Here is a 16,458-nt window from a genome sequence, read left to right as displayed (position 1 = left end):
AAATATTTGAATTAATTATATAAAAGTTATGGCTAAGAAACTTCTTGAAGTTTGAACTTTTTAAATTGGAGTACCCGAATTAGTGAATACCCTTTTACTTTTTGGATGGGAATGAATGGCCGGCATCCTCAAGTTTCCGATTCCTAAAATATTAGCATAATTATGAAAGTGAACGACAAAATCATCAAAAGAAGGAAAAAGTGTATTGTTTTTAATTGACTGTAGTTCAAGTCAACAAGTAGTATAAATGACTATGTGAGGTATGAAGACATATAAATGCATCTTAAAGGAAGAAAAGAATGATTTTGTTAGGTATATAGACATAATCAAGTGAAGTAAAGTTATTTCTAGCCACTATTGAAGCTATAAAAAGAAAGAGATTTTGAAATCTGTGTGGAGAGTGACACGGGATGACTTTATTTATAGTGATTCTTAATATAAAGCGTAAGTATGATAAAAATTAAGAATTTGGGTCAACTTTTTTATTTTGAACGATTCAACATTAATATTTTTTAAAAATATATAATGAATATGTTTAGTCAATTAAAGAATTAAGACTAAAGTTATTTGATTCGGTCTAAAAATGTATTTTCGAATTATTTTTGTGAAAATTACGGCTAAGACACTTCTCGAAGTTTAAATGTTGTAAATCGGAGTATCACAATATGTGAATACACTTTTACATGTTGGATTTGAATGTCGGCATCCTCAAATCTCTGAATCCCAAAATAATGACATAATTAAGAAAGTGAACGATAAAATCGTTAACAAAATGAAAAGGTGTATTTATTTTAATTGAATATATTTCGATTCAACAAGCAGTTTTAATGAATTTGTTAGCTATATAGACATATCAATGCATCTAAAGGAGGAAAATAAATTAAAGAAGTCACATTGTTGGGTATATAGACATACTCAAGGGAAGTAAAGCTCTTTCTAGCTACTATTGAAGCTTTCAAAAGAAAGAGCTTTTGCGATGTTGTGTTTGGAGAGTGAAGGGGGGGGGGATTTATAGGTATTCTGGATTTGAAGTGTAAGTATGAAAAAATTAAGAATTTGTCTCTACATGTTATGTGGCTCAATTTAACATTAATTTTTTTTTAATATTGAACAAGTGCATTAACAAAATTAAAGAATTTAGACTAAAGTTATTGTATTCGGTCAAATAAAATATTATAATTAATTATATGAATGTTATAGCTAAGAAACTTCTCGAAGTCTTAATTTTTTAAATAAAAGTACCCGAATTACTGAATAGCCTTTTACTTCCCGGATCGGAATGAATGGTCGGCATGCTAAACTCTCCGAATCATAAAATAATAACATAACTATGAAAGTGAATGATAAAATCGTCAAAAAAAAAGGAAAAAGTGTATTGTGTTTAATTGAGTGTAGTTCGAGCCATTAAGCAGTATAAATGACTTTTTTAGGTATATGGACTTATAAATGCATCTAAACGGAGGAAAAGAAATGAAAGAATTGACTTTCTTGGATGTATTGACAAACTTAACTGAAGTAAAGCTATTTTTTTATTCTACTACTGAAGCACCCAAAAGAACGAGCTTTTGTGATTTTGTGTGTTGAGAATGAAAGGGGAACAACTTTATTTATTGTGATTCAGAATTCGAAGAGTATGTATGAAAAATTTATGAATTTGATCAACTTTTTATATTGCAAACTTTGACATTAATATTTTTTTAAATATATAATGAATATCTTTATAAAAATAAAAGAATTTAGACTAAAGTTATAAGATTCAGTTAAAAAAATATTTGAATTTACTATATGAAAGTTATGGCTAAGAAACTTCTTGAAGTTTGAATTTTTTAAATTGGAGTACCTGAATTACTGAATACCCTTTTACTTTCTGGATGGTAATGAATGGCCGACATCCTCAACTTTCTTATTCCTAAAGTATTAGCATAATTATGAAAAGAAATAACTTTGTTGGGTATATAGACATACTCAAGTGAAGTAAAACTCTTTCTTGCTACTATTAAAGCGATGAAAAGAAGGAGTTTTGATATTTTATGTGTGGAGAGTTAAAGGGGGACAACTTTATTAACAGTGATTCTGGATTTTAAGCGTAAGTATGACAAAATTAAGAATTTCGGTCATCTTTTTATGTTGCACAATTCAACATTAATATTTATAAAAATATATAATGTATGTCTTAAGAAAATTAAAGAATTTAGATAAAAGTAATTAGATTCGGTCAAAACCAAATATTCAAATTGATTATGTGAAAATTGCGGCTAAGACACTTCTTGAAGTTTGAATTTTATAAAAAATATTACCCGAAATAATGAATACACTTTTACTTACCGGATGAGAAAGAATGGAAGACATCCTCAAATCTCTCAATCCTAAAATAATAACATAATTAAGAAAATGAACCATTAAATTGTCAACAAAATTTTAAAAAAAATGTATTGTTTGAAATCGAAGGTATATCGAGACAACAAGCAGTTTTAATGACTTTATTAGGTATGGATACATATAAATTCATCTAAAAGGAGGAAAATAAATTAAAGAAATGGCTTTGTTGGATATATAGACATATTCAAGTAAAGTAAAGTTTTTTCCTGTTATTATTGAATCTCTCAAAAGAAAGAGCTCTTGAGATTTTGTGCATGGAGAGTTAAGAGGGGGGGGGGGTTTATTTATATTGATTATGGATTTGAGACGTAAGTGTGAAAATTAGGAATTTGGGTCAACAATTTATGTTTCTAAATTCAAAATTAAAAAATATTTAAATATTTAATAAGTTCTTTAAGAAAAATAAAGAATTTAGACTAAAATTATTACATTCGGTAAAATAAAATATTTGAATTTATTATAAGTAAGTTATGGCTAAGAAACTTCTTGAAGTTTGAATTTTTTAAATTGGAGTGCCCGAACTAGTGAATACCCTTTTACTTTACGGATGTGAATGAATGGCCGGCATCCTCAACTTTCCGATTCCTAAAATATTAGCATAATTATGAAAGTGAGCGACAAAATCATCAAAAGAAAGAAAAAGTGTATTGTTTTTAATTGACTATAGTTCAAGTCAACAAGTAGTATAAATGCATCTTAAAGGATGAAAAGAAGTGATTTTGTTGGGTATATAGACATACTCAAGTGAACTAAAGTTATTTTAAGCTACTATTGAACCTATGAAAAGAATGAGCTTTTGAAATTTTATTTGTGGAGAGTGAAAGGGGGACGACTATATTTATAGTGATTTTGCATTTGAAGCATAAGTATGACAAAATTAAGAATTTGGGTCAACATTTTATTTTGACAAATTCAACATTAATATTTTTTTTAAATATATAATGAATATGTTTAGAAAATAAAAGAATTTAGATTGAAGTTATTAGATTCGGTCTAATAAAATATTTAAATTAATTTTGTGAAAATTACGGCTAAGACACTTCAAGAAGTTTGAATTATGTGAATCGGAGTACCACAATTTGTGAATACACTTTTACTTGCTGGATTTGAATACATGGCCGGCATCCTCAAATCTCCGAATCCTAAAATAATAACATAATTATGAAAGTGAACGATAAAATAACCTGTAAAATGAAAAGGTTTATTTGTTGTAATTGAATATATTTTGAGTCAAGAAGTTTTTATGAATTTGTTAGGTATGTAGACATACAAATGCATCTAAAATGAGGAAAAGAAATTAAAGAAGTCACATTGTTGGGTATATTGACATACTGAAGGAAGTAAAGCTCTTTCTTGCTACTATTGAAGCTCTCAAAAGAAAGAGCTTTTGAGATTTTGTGTTTGGGGAGTGAAAGGGGGGGGGGGGGAATCTGTTGATAGGTATTTTGGATTTTAAGCATAAGTATGACAAAATTAAGAATTTGTCTCTACATGTTATATGGCTCAATTAAACATTAATATTTTTTCAAATATTTAACAAATGCATTAACAAAATTAAAGAATTCAGACTAAAGTTATTATATTTGGTCAAAAAAAAATATTAGAATTAATTATATGAATGTCATAGTTAAGAACTTCTCGAAGTTTAAATTTTTTAGATAGGTATACCTGAATTAGTGAATAGCCTTTTACTTGCCGGATGTGAATGTAATGGTCGGCATGCTCCACTCTCCGAATCATAAAATAATAACATAACTATGAAAGTGAATGATAAAATCATCAAAACAAAAAAAGGGAAAAAGTGTATTGTGTTTAATTGAGTGTAATTCGAGTCATCAAGCAGTATAAATGATTTTGTTAGGGATGTAGACTTATTGATGCACTTAAACGGATGAAAAGAAATGAAAGAATTGACTTTGTTGGGTGTATTGACAAACTTAACTAAAGCAAAACTATTTTGTTATTCTATTACTGAAGCTCTCAAAAGAAAGAGTTTTTGAGATTTTGTGTGTGGAGAGTGAAAGGGGGACAACTTTATTTATAGTGATTCAGGATTTTAAACGTATGTATGACAAAGTTAAAAATTTGATCAACTTTTTATGTTACACACTTCAACATTAATATTTTTTTAAATATATAATGAATATGTTTAGAAAATTAAAATATTTATACTAAAGTTATAAGATTCGGTCAAACAAAATATTTTAATTAATTATATGATAGTTATGGCAAAGAAACTTCTTGAAGATTAAATTTTTTAAATTGGAGTGCCTGAATCAGTGAATAACCTTTTACTTTCCGGATGGTAATGAATGGCGGACATCCTCAACTTTCCGATTCCTAAAATATTAACATAATTATGAAAGTGAACGACAAATACGTCAAAAGAATGAAAAATTGTATTGTTTTTAATTAACTGTAGTTCATGTCAACATGCACTATAAATGACTTTGTTATGTATGGAGATATATAAGTGCATCTTAAAGGAGGAAAAGAAATAATTTTGTTTGGTATATAGACATACTCAAGTGAAGTAAAAATCTTTCTTGCTACTATTGAAGCGATGAAAAATAGGAGTATTGAGATTTTATGTGTGGAGAGCGAAAGGGGGACGACTTTATTTACATTGATTCTAGATTTGAAGCGTAAGTATGACAAAATTAAGAATTTAGGTCATCTTTTTATGTCGCACAATTAAACTTAAATTTTTTGTAAATATATACTGAATGTGTTTAAAAAATAAAAGAATTTAGACAAAAGTTATTAGATTCGGTCAAAATGAAATATTCAAATTGATTTTGTTAAAATTGCGGCTAGGACACTACTCAAACTTTGAATTTTGTAAATCAGAGTACTAGAATAAGTGAATACACTATTAGTTGTTGGATTTGAATGTATGGCCGTCTTCCTCAAATCTCCGAATCCTAAAACAATAACAGATTAAGAAAGTGAATGATAAAATTATCAACAAAGTGAAAAAGTGAATTGATTTTTATTGAATATATTTAAAGTCAACAAGTTGTTTTAATGACTTTGTTAGGTATATAGACTTATAAATGCATCTAAAAGGAGGAAAAGAAATGAAAGAAGTCACCTTGTTAGTTATATAGATATAATCAAGGGAAGTAAACCTCTTTCTTGCTACTATTGAAGCTGTCAAAAGAAAGAGCTTTTCAGATTTTGTGTGTGGAGAGTGAAAGTTGGAGGAATTTATTGATAGTGATTCAAGATTTGAAGCGTAAATATTAAAAAATTAAGAATTTGTCTCAACATTTATATTGCTCAATTCAACATCAATATTTTTAAATATTTAATAAATGCGTTAACAAAATTAAAGAATTTAGACTAAAGTTATTAGATTTTATCAAACAAAATATTAAATTAATTACATGAATGTTATAGATAAGAAACTTCTCGAAGTTTGAATTTTTTAGATTGGAGTACCCGAATTAGTGAATAGCCTTTTACTTGCCGGATGGGAATAAATGCACGGCATGCTCAACTCTCCGAATCCTAATATAATAACATAATTATTAAAGTTAATGATAAATTTGTCAAAAAAAAAAAGAGGAGAAAGTGTATTTTTTTTAATTGAATGTAATTCTAGTCATCAAGCAATATAAACGACTTTAATAGGTACATAGACATATAAATGCTTCTAAAAGGACGAAAAGAAATTAAAGAAATAACTTTGTTGGGTGTATAGACATACTCAAGTGAAGTAAATCTCGTTATTTCACTATTGAAGCTCTCCAAAGAAAGAGATTTTGTGATTTTGTGTATGCAGAATGAAAGGGCGACTACTTTATTCATAATGATTCAGGATTTGATGCGTATGTATTACAAAGTTGTGAATTTAGGTCAACTTTTTATTTTGCTTCTATTAAACATTAATATTTTAAAAAATATTTAATGTATTCCGTAAGAAAATTAAAGAATATAGACTAAAGTTATTAGATTGGGTCAAACAAATATTCGAATTAATTATGTGAAAATTAAAGTTAAGACACTTCTCGAAGTTTGAATTTTTTAATTTGGAGTACCCGAAATAATGAATTCACTTTCTCTTGCCGGATGATAATGAATGGCCGGCATACTCAAATCTCCAAATCCCAAAGTAGTAACATAATTAAGAAAGTGAACCATAAAATAGTCAACAAAAGGAAAAAATGTATTGTTTTTAATTGAATGTATTTCAAGTCAACAAGAATTATTAATGATTTTCTCAGGTATACAAACATATAAATGCATCTAAAAGGAGGAAAATAAATTAATGTAATGCCTTTATTGGGTATATAAATATATTCAAGTGAAGTAAAACTCTTTCTTACTACTATTGAACATCTCAAAAGAAAGAGCTCTTGAGATTTTTTGTGTGGGGAGCGAGGGGGGGGGGATTTATTTATATTGATTATGGATTTGAAACGTAAGTGTGAAAAATAAGGAATTTGGGTCAACATTTAATGTTTCTCGATTCAAGATTAATAAGTATTTAAATATTTAATTAGTTCATTAAGAATAACAATGAATTTAGACTAAAATTATTAGATTCAGTCAAACAAAATATTTGAATTAATTATATGTAAGTTATGGCTAAGAAACTTCTTAAAGTTTGAATTTCTTAAATTGGAGTACCCGGAATATTGAATACCCTTTTACTTTCAGGATGGGAATGAACCTCAACTTTCTGATTCCTAAAACTTATTATAATTATGAAAGTGAACGACAAAATTGTCAAAAAAAAGGAAAAAATCTATAGGTTTTGATTGATCCTAGTTCAAGTCAACAAGCATTATAAATTACTTTATTAGGTATGAAGACATATAAATGTATCTTAAAGGAGGAAAAGAAATGATTTTGTTGGGTATATTGAAATACTCAAGTGAAGTAAAGCTATTTCTTACTATTTTGAGGCTATGAAAAGAAAGAGCTTTTTAGATTTATGTGTGGACAGTGAAAGGGGGACGTCATTATTTATAGTGATTCTTGATTCGAAGCGTAAATATGACAAAATTAAGAATTTAGGTCAACTTTTTATGTTGCACAATTCAACATTAATATTTTTTAAAAATATATAATGAATATGTTTAGAAAATAAAAGAATTTAGACTAAAGATATTAGATTCGGTCTAAAACCATATTCGAAATAATTTTGTGAAAATTACGGCTAAGACACTTCTCGAAGTTTGAATTTTGTAAATCGGAGTACAAGAATTAGTGAATTCACTTTTACTTGCAGGAATTGAATATATGGTCGGCATCCTCAAATCTCTGAATACTAAGATAATAAAATAATTATGAAAGTGAACGATAGAATCGCCAACAAAATGAAATAGCGTATTGATTTTATTTGAATATATTTCGAGTCAACAAGAAGTTTTAATGACTTTGTTAGGTATATAGACATATAAATTCATTAAAATGAGGAAAAGAAATGAAAGAATTTACCTTGTTGGGTATATAGACATACTCAAGTGAAGTAAAGCGCTTTCTTGCTACTATTTAAGATCTCAAAAGAAAGAGCTTTTGAGATTTTGTGTGTGGAGAGTGAAAGGAGGGGGGGGGGCGCAGAAAATTTATTGATAGGTATTCTGGATTTGAAGCGTAAGTATGAAAAAATTAAGAATTTGGAACAACATTTTATATGGCATAATTCATCATTAATATTTTTTACAATATTATATAAATGCGTTAATAAAATTAAAAATTTAGACTAAAGTTATTAGGTTCGGTCAAACAAAATATTAGAATTAATGTTATAGCTAATAAACTTCTCGAAGTTTAGTTTTTTAGATTGGAGTGACCAATAAGTGAATAGCCTTTTACTTGCCGGATGGGAATGAAAAGTCAGCATGATCAACTCCTCGAATCCTAAAATAATAACATAAATATTAAAGTGAATGATAAAATTGTCAAGAAAAGGAAAAAGTGTGTTGTTTTTAATTGAATGTAATTTCAGTCATCAAGCAGTATAAATGACTTTGTTAGGTATATAGACTTATAAATGCATCTAAAAGTAGGAAAAGAAATGAACGAATTGACTTTGTTGGGTGTATATACATACTCAAGTTAAGTAAAACTCTTTCTTTCTACTATTGAAACTCTCAAAAGAAAGAGCTTTTGAAATTTTGTTTGTGGTGAAAGCAAGGGCGACAACTTTATTTATAGTGATTCAGGATTTGAAGCGTATGTATGAAAAAGTTATGAATTTGGGTCAACTTTTTATGTTGTTCAATTCAGCAATAATATTTTTAAAAGTATATTATGTATTTCTTAAGAAAATTAAAGAATTTAGACTAAAGTTATTAGATTCGGTCAAACAAAATAATTTAATTAATTATGTGAAATTAAGGGATAAGACACTTCTCAAAGTTTGAATTTTTGATTCCAAATATCCGAATTAATGAATACACTTTTACTTGACGGATGAGAATGACTGGCATGCATCCACAAATCTCCGAATCCTAAAATAATAACATAATTAAGAAAGTGAATCATTAAATTCTCAATAAAATGAAAAAATGTATTATTTTAAATTGAATGTATGTCGAGTGAACAAGCAGTTTTAATGACTTTTTTAGGTATACATACATATAAATGCATCTAAAAGGAGGAAAATAAATTAAAGAAATGGTTTTGTTAGATATATAGACATATTCAGGTGAAGTAAAGCTATTTCTTGCTACTAATGAAGCTCTCAAAAGAAAGGGCTCTTGAGATTTTGTGCGTGGACGGTGAAAGTTGGGGGATTTATTTTTCTTTATTATGGATTCGAAACGTTACTATGAAAAAATTGAAATTTTAGTCAACATTTTGTGTTTCTCAATTCAAAATTAATAATTTTTTACATATTTAATAAATTCGTTAACAAAAATAAGGAATTTAGACTAAAATTATTAGTTTCGGTCAATTAAAATATTTGAATTAATTATATGTAATTATAGCTATGAAACTTCTTGAAGTTTGAGTTTATTAAATTGGAATACCCAAAGTAGTGAATACCCTTTTACTTTCCAGATGGAAATGAATGGCCGGCATCCTCAACTTTCCGATTCCTAAGTATTAACATAATTATGAAAGTGAACGACAAAATCATCAAAAGAAGGAAAAAGTGTATTGTTTTTAAGTGACTGTAGTTCAAATCAACAGGCAGTATAAATGACTTTGTTAGGTATGAAGACATATAAATGCATCTTAAAGAAGGAAAAAAATGATTTTTTTTGTTATATAGACATACTCAAGTTAAGTAAAGTTATTTCTTGCTACTATTGGAGTTATGAAAATAAAGAGCTTTGGAGATTTGATGTGTTGAGAGTGAAAGGGGACTAATTTATGTTGGCTATTAAGCATTTTAATATTATATTGTATTAAAATAGCACTTCTATTTGTGACTTGATGCTACCTATTAATTTATGACTTAACAGTGCCTAATTACCATTTCTTATTGGTCATATTAGTGCCAATTATTTTTTGGCTTTATTGGCCGACAACATAAGCCATATAAAGTTACAATGAACGTTGTGGTTCTTTTGCACGTTGTGGCATTAGTTGCCCTTCACTTTATCTTCTTCTTAATTCCTCCATTATACCTTGTAACATATGTAACTTCTAAGATCATTATCTTCACTATTTACTACACCGTTATCTTCCTATCCATTGCTACGAAGACTTCTTGTAGTATAAATAGTGATAGTATTCATTTGGTTAGTAACACACAAATACAAGAATATATAGAGTGCATAAAGTGTTAGTACTAAAAAAATTTCTTATTAGTTAAAAGGAGATGTTATTTTTTGTGGAGCTTTGAACTAAACTCTTATCAAGAGTTATTGATTTATATTTTGTGAAGGCTGTTGTATCTTGGAGGGGAAAAGTCAAAGAAAACTACTACTGGACCGGTGAAAACATTTGTTGTAGTGGGCTTGAATCTCCTTATGGAGAACGAGATATCCGCGCCTCAGCCTGAAGAGATTTTATTTCTTTATTTTATTTTCAGTTGTTATTTTTTTTACTATCTTGTAAGTTTTTTACTAACAATTTTAAGGAGAATCAAACATGGCTACAATTGAAAAAAAAAAACAGTGGATGTCAAGATGGGAGACCTTAACAAGTCAATTCGGTTCAATGATTGAAAAAAATATTGTGATAGAATCTGGTGATGCTATATTTCAAGAAAATAAGTTTCCTTTTGATACTAAAAATAGTGAGGGTTAAAGGATTGAACAAAATATTTTGTCACTACCTAATTCTTCTACTTCAATTTTGAAAAATAAAGAAGTTAATGATTTTGAAGTAAGAATAAGTAAAAGAGCTAGAGTAGAAAAAGATTTTGGTCATGATTTTTATGTGTTTAATGTTGAAAATGACCGTCTAACTTTGAAAGAAGCATTATCTTAACATGATTCTATTTTTTGGAAAGAGACTGTAAATGATGAAATGAAATCCCTAATTTCTTATAAAACTTGAAAGTTAGTTGATTTACCACCGGGTTGTAAAACAATTGATTGTAAATGGGTCTTAAGGAAAAAATTGAAATCGGATGGTTCTATCAATAAATACAACGCTAGGCTAGTTGCAAAAGGTTTTAAACAACTAGAAGACCTAGAAGTTTTTTATACTTTTTCTCCAGTAACAAGAATGAAATCCATTAGACTTTTAGTTGCTATGACTGCAATTTTTGATTTGCAAATTCATCAAATGGATGTAAAAACTGCTTTTTTAAAAGGAGACCTAAATGAAGAAACTTATATTGGTCAACCCGAGTGTCTTATTGAAGCAGGCCAAGAGAGCATAATATGTAAACTTACTAAATCTTCATATGACATGAAACATTCACCAAAGCAATGGCATGAAAAGTTCCATTCCTTCTTGATTGAAAATGATTTTAAAATAAATGAGTGTGATAAATGTATATATTATAAGTCTTGGTATAATTCACATGTTATTATTTGTCTATATGTTGATGATTTGTTGATCTTTGGCTCTAACATGAATGTTATTGATGAAGCTAAAAATATTCTTAGACGGCATTTTCATATGAAAAATCATGGCATGGAAAAATTTATTCTTGGAATAAAAATAACAGGAACATGTGAGGCAATTTTCCTTGACCAGTCACATTATGTTGCGAAAATTTTGAAAAATATAACTTTCATGATTTCAAGCATGCTGCTACTCCTTTTGATTCAAGTGTTCACTTATTACCTGTTGAAAGTGAAAATGATGTAATAAATGAAAAGGAATATGCTAGTATAATCGAAAGTTTGAGATATGTGAATGATTGCACCAGGCCTGATATTGCATGTGCAGTAGGAGTACTTGGCAGGTTTACAAGCAAGCCAAGTAATGAACATTGGCATGCTAAAACAAGAGTTATGAGATATTCAATTGGAACAAAAAATTGTGGTGTGTTCCATAAAAAAATATCCTACTGTACTTGAAGGCTTTTGTGATGTATATTGGAACACTTTGTCAGGTGATTCCTGTTCTACCACTAGTTATTTCTTTACTTTAGGTGGTGGTGCTGTTTGTTATAGATCAAAAAAGCAAACTATTATTGCTAACTCTACCATGGAGGCTGAACTAATTTCTTTAGCTTCACCTAGTGAGGAAGCAAATTGGTTAAGAGATTAATTGTTTCAAAATTCTAATTTGTAAAAAACAATTCCTCTGATATTAATTCATTGTGATAGCACTGCTGCAATTGGTAGAGTTCAAAACTGTTATTACAGCGGTAAATACAGACCTATAAGGAGGAAACACAGTAATGTAAGATCGTATTGACAAATGGTAATATTATTATTGATTATGTCAAGTCTTGTGATAATATTGTTCCTCTTACAAAGGCCTTAACAAGAGAAAAGGTCTGGAGCACATCGTGGGAGATTGGATTGAAGCCTAAAAATCTTCGAGTCATACATGAAGAAACCCAATCTGGGGACTAGAGATCCTATAACCAGATTCAAAGGGAAAATCTAATCATATGATGACTTGTTATGAAAAATTCTCTCCCTATAATGTGAGTGCATTGTTTCCTATAGTTTGTGAAGGTTGAGTTTAAAACTCTTAATGAATATTAGTGGCATGTATGGGTGGAGTGTTAATCTTACAGGATCACACTTGATAGATTTCGCCTATGTGAGGTGTGGAAGTAGGTCGCTTCCAATGAGAATGAGGCTTATTCTCAAATACACTCATGAAATCAGTATAGCACATGATCATAACGTGATAACTTTAAATCTCAAGTCAACACCTTGATTATAATGTGTGAACCGTGATATTTTATTTCCCTTAAGCAGTCATAGTTCAAGTTTGAGATCACTAAAAACTCTAGAGTAAAAATCATTGTTTCACTAAGTGGAGGTTCAATGAAGAGCACACCTCATTATGTAGGATAGTCTTCATTCAGTTGATGACTCTCTTAATAAATATTAAAATTAGTGGGGGTTTGTTGGTTAATAAGCATTTTAATATTATATTTTATTAAAATAGATCTTCTATTTGTGACTTGATGCTACCTATTCATTTTTGACTTAATACTGCTAATTACCATTTCTTATTGGTCATGTTAATGCCAATTATTTTTTGGCTTTATTGGAAAAAAACATAAGCCATGTAAAATTCCAATGAACGTTGTGGTTCTTTTGCACGTTGTGGAATATATGCCCTTCCCTTTATTTTCTTCTTAATAACTCTATTATTCCTTATAACATATGTAATTCCTAAGGCCATTCTTTTCACCATTATATTACATCATTATCTTCATATTCATTGCTAGGAAGACTTCTTGTAGTATAAATAATGATGGTCTTCATTTGGTTAGTAACACACAAATACAAGAAAATATAGAATGCATAAAGTGTTAGTACAAAAAGAGAGTTCTTATTAGTTGAAGGGAGGTGATTTTTTGTGGAGTTTTGAACTCAACTCTTGTCCAGAGTAGTTGAGTTATATTTTGTGAAGGTTTTTGTATCCTGCAGGGCACAAGTCAAAGAGAACTACTGCTGGACCGGTGAAAATATTTGCTGTAGTGGGCTTGAATCTCCTTAAAGAGAGCGAGATATCCGCACCTCAACCTCAAGAGATTTTTTATTTCTTCATTTCGTTTTCAGTTGTAACGTTGTATTTTTTTTATTATCTTGTAAGTTTTTCACTGATACTTTATTCATAATGATTCTAGATATAAAACGTAAGTATGACAAAATTAAGAATTTAGGTCAAATTTTTATGTTGCACAATTCAACATTAATATTTTTTTAAAAATATATAATGAATATGTATAGAAAATAAAATAATTTAGACTAATGTTACTGGATTCAGTATAACAAAATATGGGAATTAATTTTGTGAAAATTTTTGCTAAAACACATCTCGAAGTTTGAGTTTTGTAAATCGGAGTACAAGAATTAATGAATACACTTTTACTTGCTAGATTTGAATATATGGCCGTGATCCTCAAATCTCCGAATTCTAAAAAAATAAAATAATTAAGAAAGTGATACAATTGTCAACAAATGAAAAAGTGTTTTCATTTTAATTGAATATATTTCGAGTCAAGAAGAAGTTTTAATGACTTTGTTAGGTATATAGACATATAAATTCATCTAAAAGGATGAAAAAAATAAATAAAAGAAGTCACCTTGTTGGGTATATAGACATACTCAACGGAAGTAAAGCTCTTTGTTGCTACTGTTGAAGCTCTCAAAATAAAGAGTTTCTGAGATTTTTTGTGTGGAGAGTGAAGGGGGGGGGGGGGATTCATTGATAGGTATTTTTTATTTATGAATTTGGCTCAACATGATATGTGGCTCAATTCAACATTAATATTTTTTTAAAATATTTAATAAATGTGTTAACAGAATTAAAGAATTTAATCTAAAGTTATTAGATTTGGTCAAACAAAATAATAAAATTAATTATATGAATGTTATATCTAAGAATATTTTCGAAGTTTGAATATTTTAGATTGGAGTGCCCGAATTAGTAAATAGCCTTTTACTTGCCGGATGGGAATGAACGGTCGACATGCTTAACTCTCCAAATCCTAAAATAATAACATACTTATGAAACTGAATGATAAAATAATTTTAAAAAAAAGGAAAAAGTTTATTATTATTAATTGAATGTAATTCAAGTCATCAAGCAGTATAAATGACTTTGTTAGGATATAAACATATAAATGCATCTCAAAGGAGGATTGGAAATGAAAGAATTGACTTTGTTGGGTGTATAGACAAACTCAAGTGAACTAACGTTCTTTTTTTCTACTATTGAAGCTCTCCAAAGAAAGAGCTTCTCAGATTTTGTGTCTGGAGAATGTAAGGGGGAACAACTTTATTTATAGTGTTCACGATTTGAATCGCATGTATGACAAAATTATGAAATTGGGTCAACTTTTTATGTTACTCAATTCAATATTAATAATTTTTAAAAATATATAATGAATGCCTTAACAAATTTAAAGAATTTCGTCTAAAATTATTAGATTCGGTCAAACAAAATATTCGAATTAATTATGTAAATATTACGGCTAAGACACTTCTCGAGGTTTGAATATTTTAAATCAGATTACCCGAATTATTGAATCCCTTTTACTTGTGGGATGGGAATGAATGACCGGCATCCTCAAATCTCCAAGTCCTAAATTAATAAAATCATTAGGAAAGTGAATGTATTTTGAGTCAACAAACAGTTTTAATGACTTTGTTAGGCATATAAATGCATCTAAGGAGGAAAAGAAATGACTTTATTAGGTATATGGAAATATTCAAGTGAAGTAAAGCTCTTTATTTCTGCTATTGAAGCTCTCAAAAGAAAGAACTTTTGAGATTTTGTGTTTGGAGAGTGAAAGGGGAAGGGGGAATTTATTTATATTGATTATGGATTTGAAACGTAAGAATGAAAAAATTACGAATTTGGGTCAACATTTTATGTTTCTGAATTCAACATTAATAATTTTTTAAAATATTTAATAAATTTGTTCATAAAAATAAAGAATGTAGACTAAAGTTATTAGATTCGGTCAAACAAAATATTTGAATTAATTATATGAAAGTTATGGCTAAGAAACATCTTGAAGTTTGAATTTTTTAAATTGGAGTACCCAAATTAGTTAATATTCGTTTACTTTATGGATGGGAATGAATGGCCGACATCCTCAACTTTTCGATTCCTAAAATATTAACATAATTATGAAAGTGAACGACAAAATCGTTAAAAGAAGGAAAAAGTTATTATTTTTAATTGATTGTGGATCGAGTCAACAAGCAATATATATGACTTTGTTAGGTATGAAGGCTTATAAATGCATCTTAAAGGACGAAAAGAAATGACTTTGTTAGGTATATAGACATACTCAAGTGAACTTATGATATTTCTTGCTACAAAATAAAGAACTTTTGAAATTTTATGTGTGGAGAGTGAAAGGGGTTTGACTTTATTTATAGTGATTCTGGATTTAAAGCTTAAGTATGACAACATTAAGAATTTGGGTCAACTTTTTATGTTGCACAATTAAAGATTAATATTTTAGTTAAATATATAATTAATATGTTTAGAAAATAAAAGAATTTAAACTAAAGTTACTAGATTTGGTCTAACAAAATATTTGAATTAATTTTTTGAAAATTATAGCTAAGACACTTCTCGAGTTGAATTTTGTAAATCGGAGTATCGTAATTAGTGAATACACTTTTACTTGACGGATGAGAATGAATGGAAGGCATCCTCAAATCTCCGAATCTTAAAATAATAACATAATTAAGAAAGTGAACCATAAAATCGTCAACAAAATGAAAAAAATTATTGTTTCAAATTGAATGTATGTCGAGTCAACAAGAAGTTTTAATGACTTTTTTAGGTATACATACATATAAATGCATCTAAAAGGAGGAAAATAAATTAAACATATGGCTTTGTTAGATATATAGACATATTCAGGTGAAATAAAGCTCTTTCTTGCTACTATTGAAGCTCTCAAAAGAAAAGCTCTTGAGATTTTGTGCGTGGACAGTTAAAGTTGGGGGTGATTTATTTTTATTTATCATGGATTTGAAACGTTAATATGAAAAAATTGAAATT

The 16,458-nt window shown here is 28.5% G+C and overlaps 1 long non-coding RNA gene across 1 annotated transcript; it reads right to left on the bottom strand.

Moving 5' to 3' along the window:
- Positions 1–2,714: 2,714 nt before the first annotated feature.
- On the bottom strand, positions 2,715–4,389 carry LOC112940496 (uncharacterized). Its single transcript, XR_003244794.2, has 3 exons — positions 4,048–4,389; positions 3,453–3,521; positions 2,715–2,964 (listed from the first exon to the last, which is right to left on the bottom strand). It is a non-coding gene; the product is annotated as an uncharacterized lncRNA (long non-coding RNA).
- Positions 4,390–16,458: the final 12,069 nt, after the last annotated feature.

Source organism: Solanum lycopersicum, chromosome 12, assembly GCF_036512215.1.
Source record: "Solanum lycopersicum chromosome 12, SLM_r2.1".
NCBI lineage: Eukaryota > Viridiplantae > Streptophyta > Magnoliopsida > Solanales > Solanaceae > Solanum > Solanum lycopersicum.
The sequence above is the reverse complement of the archived record's forward strand: the minus strand, read 5'-3'. Positions and strand labels throughout refer to the sequence as shown.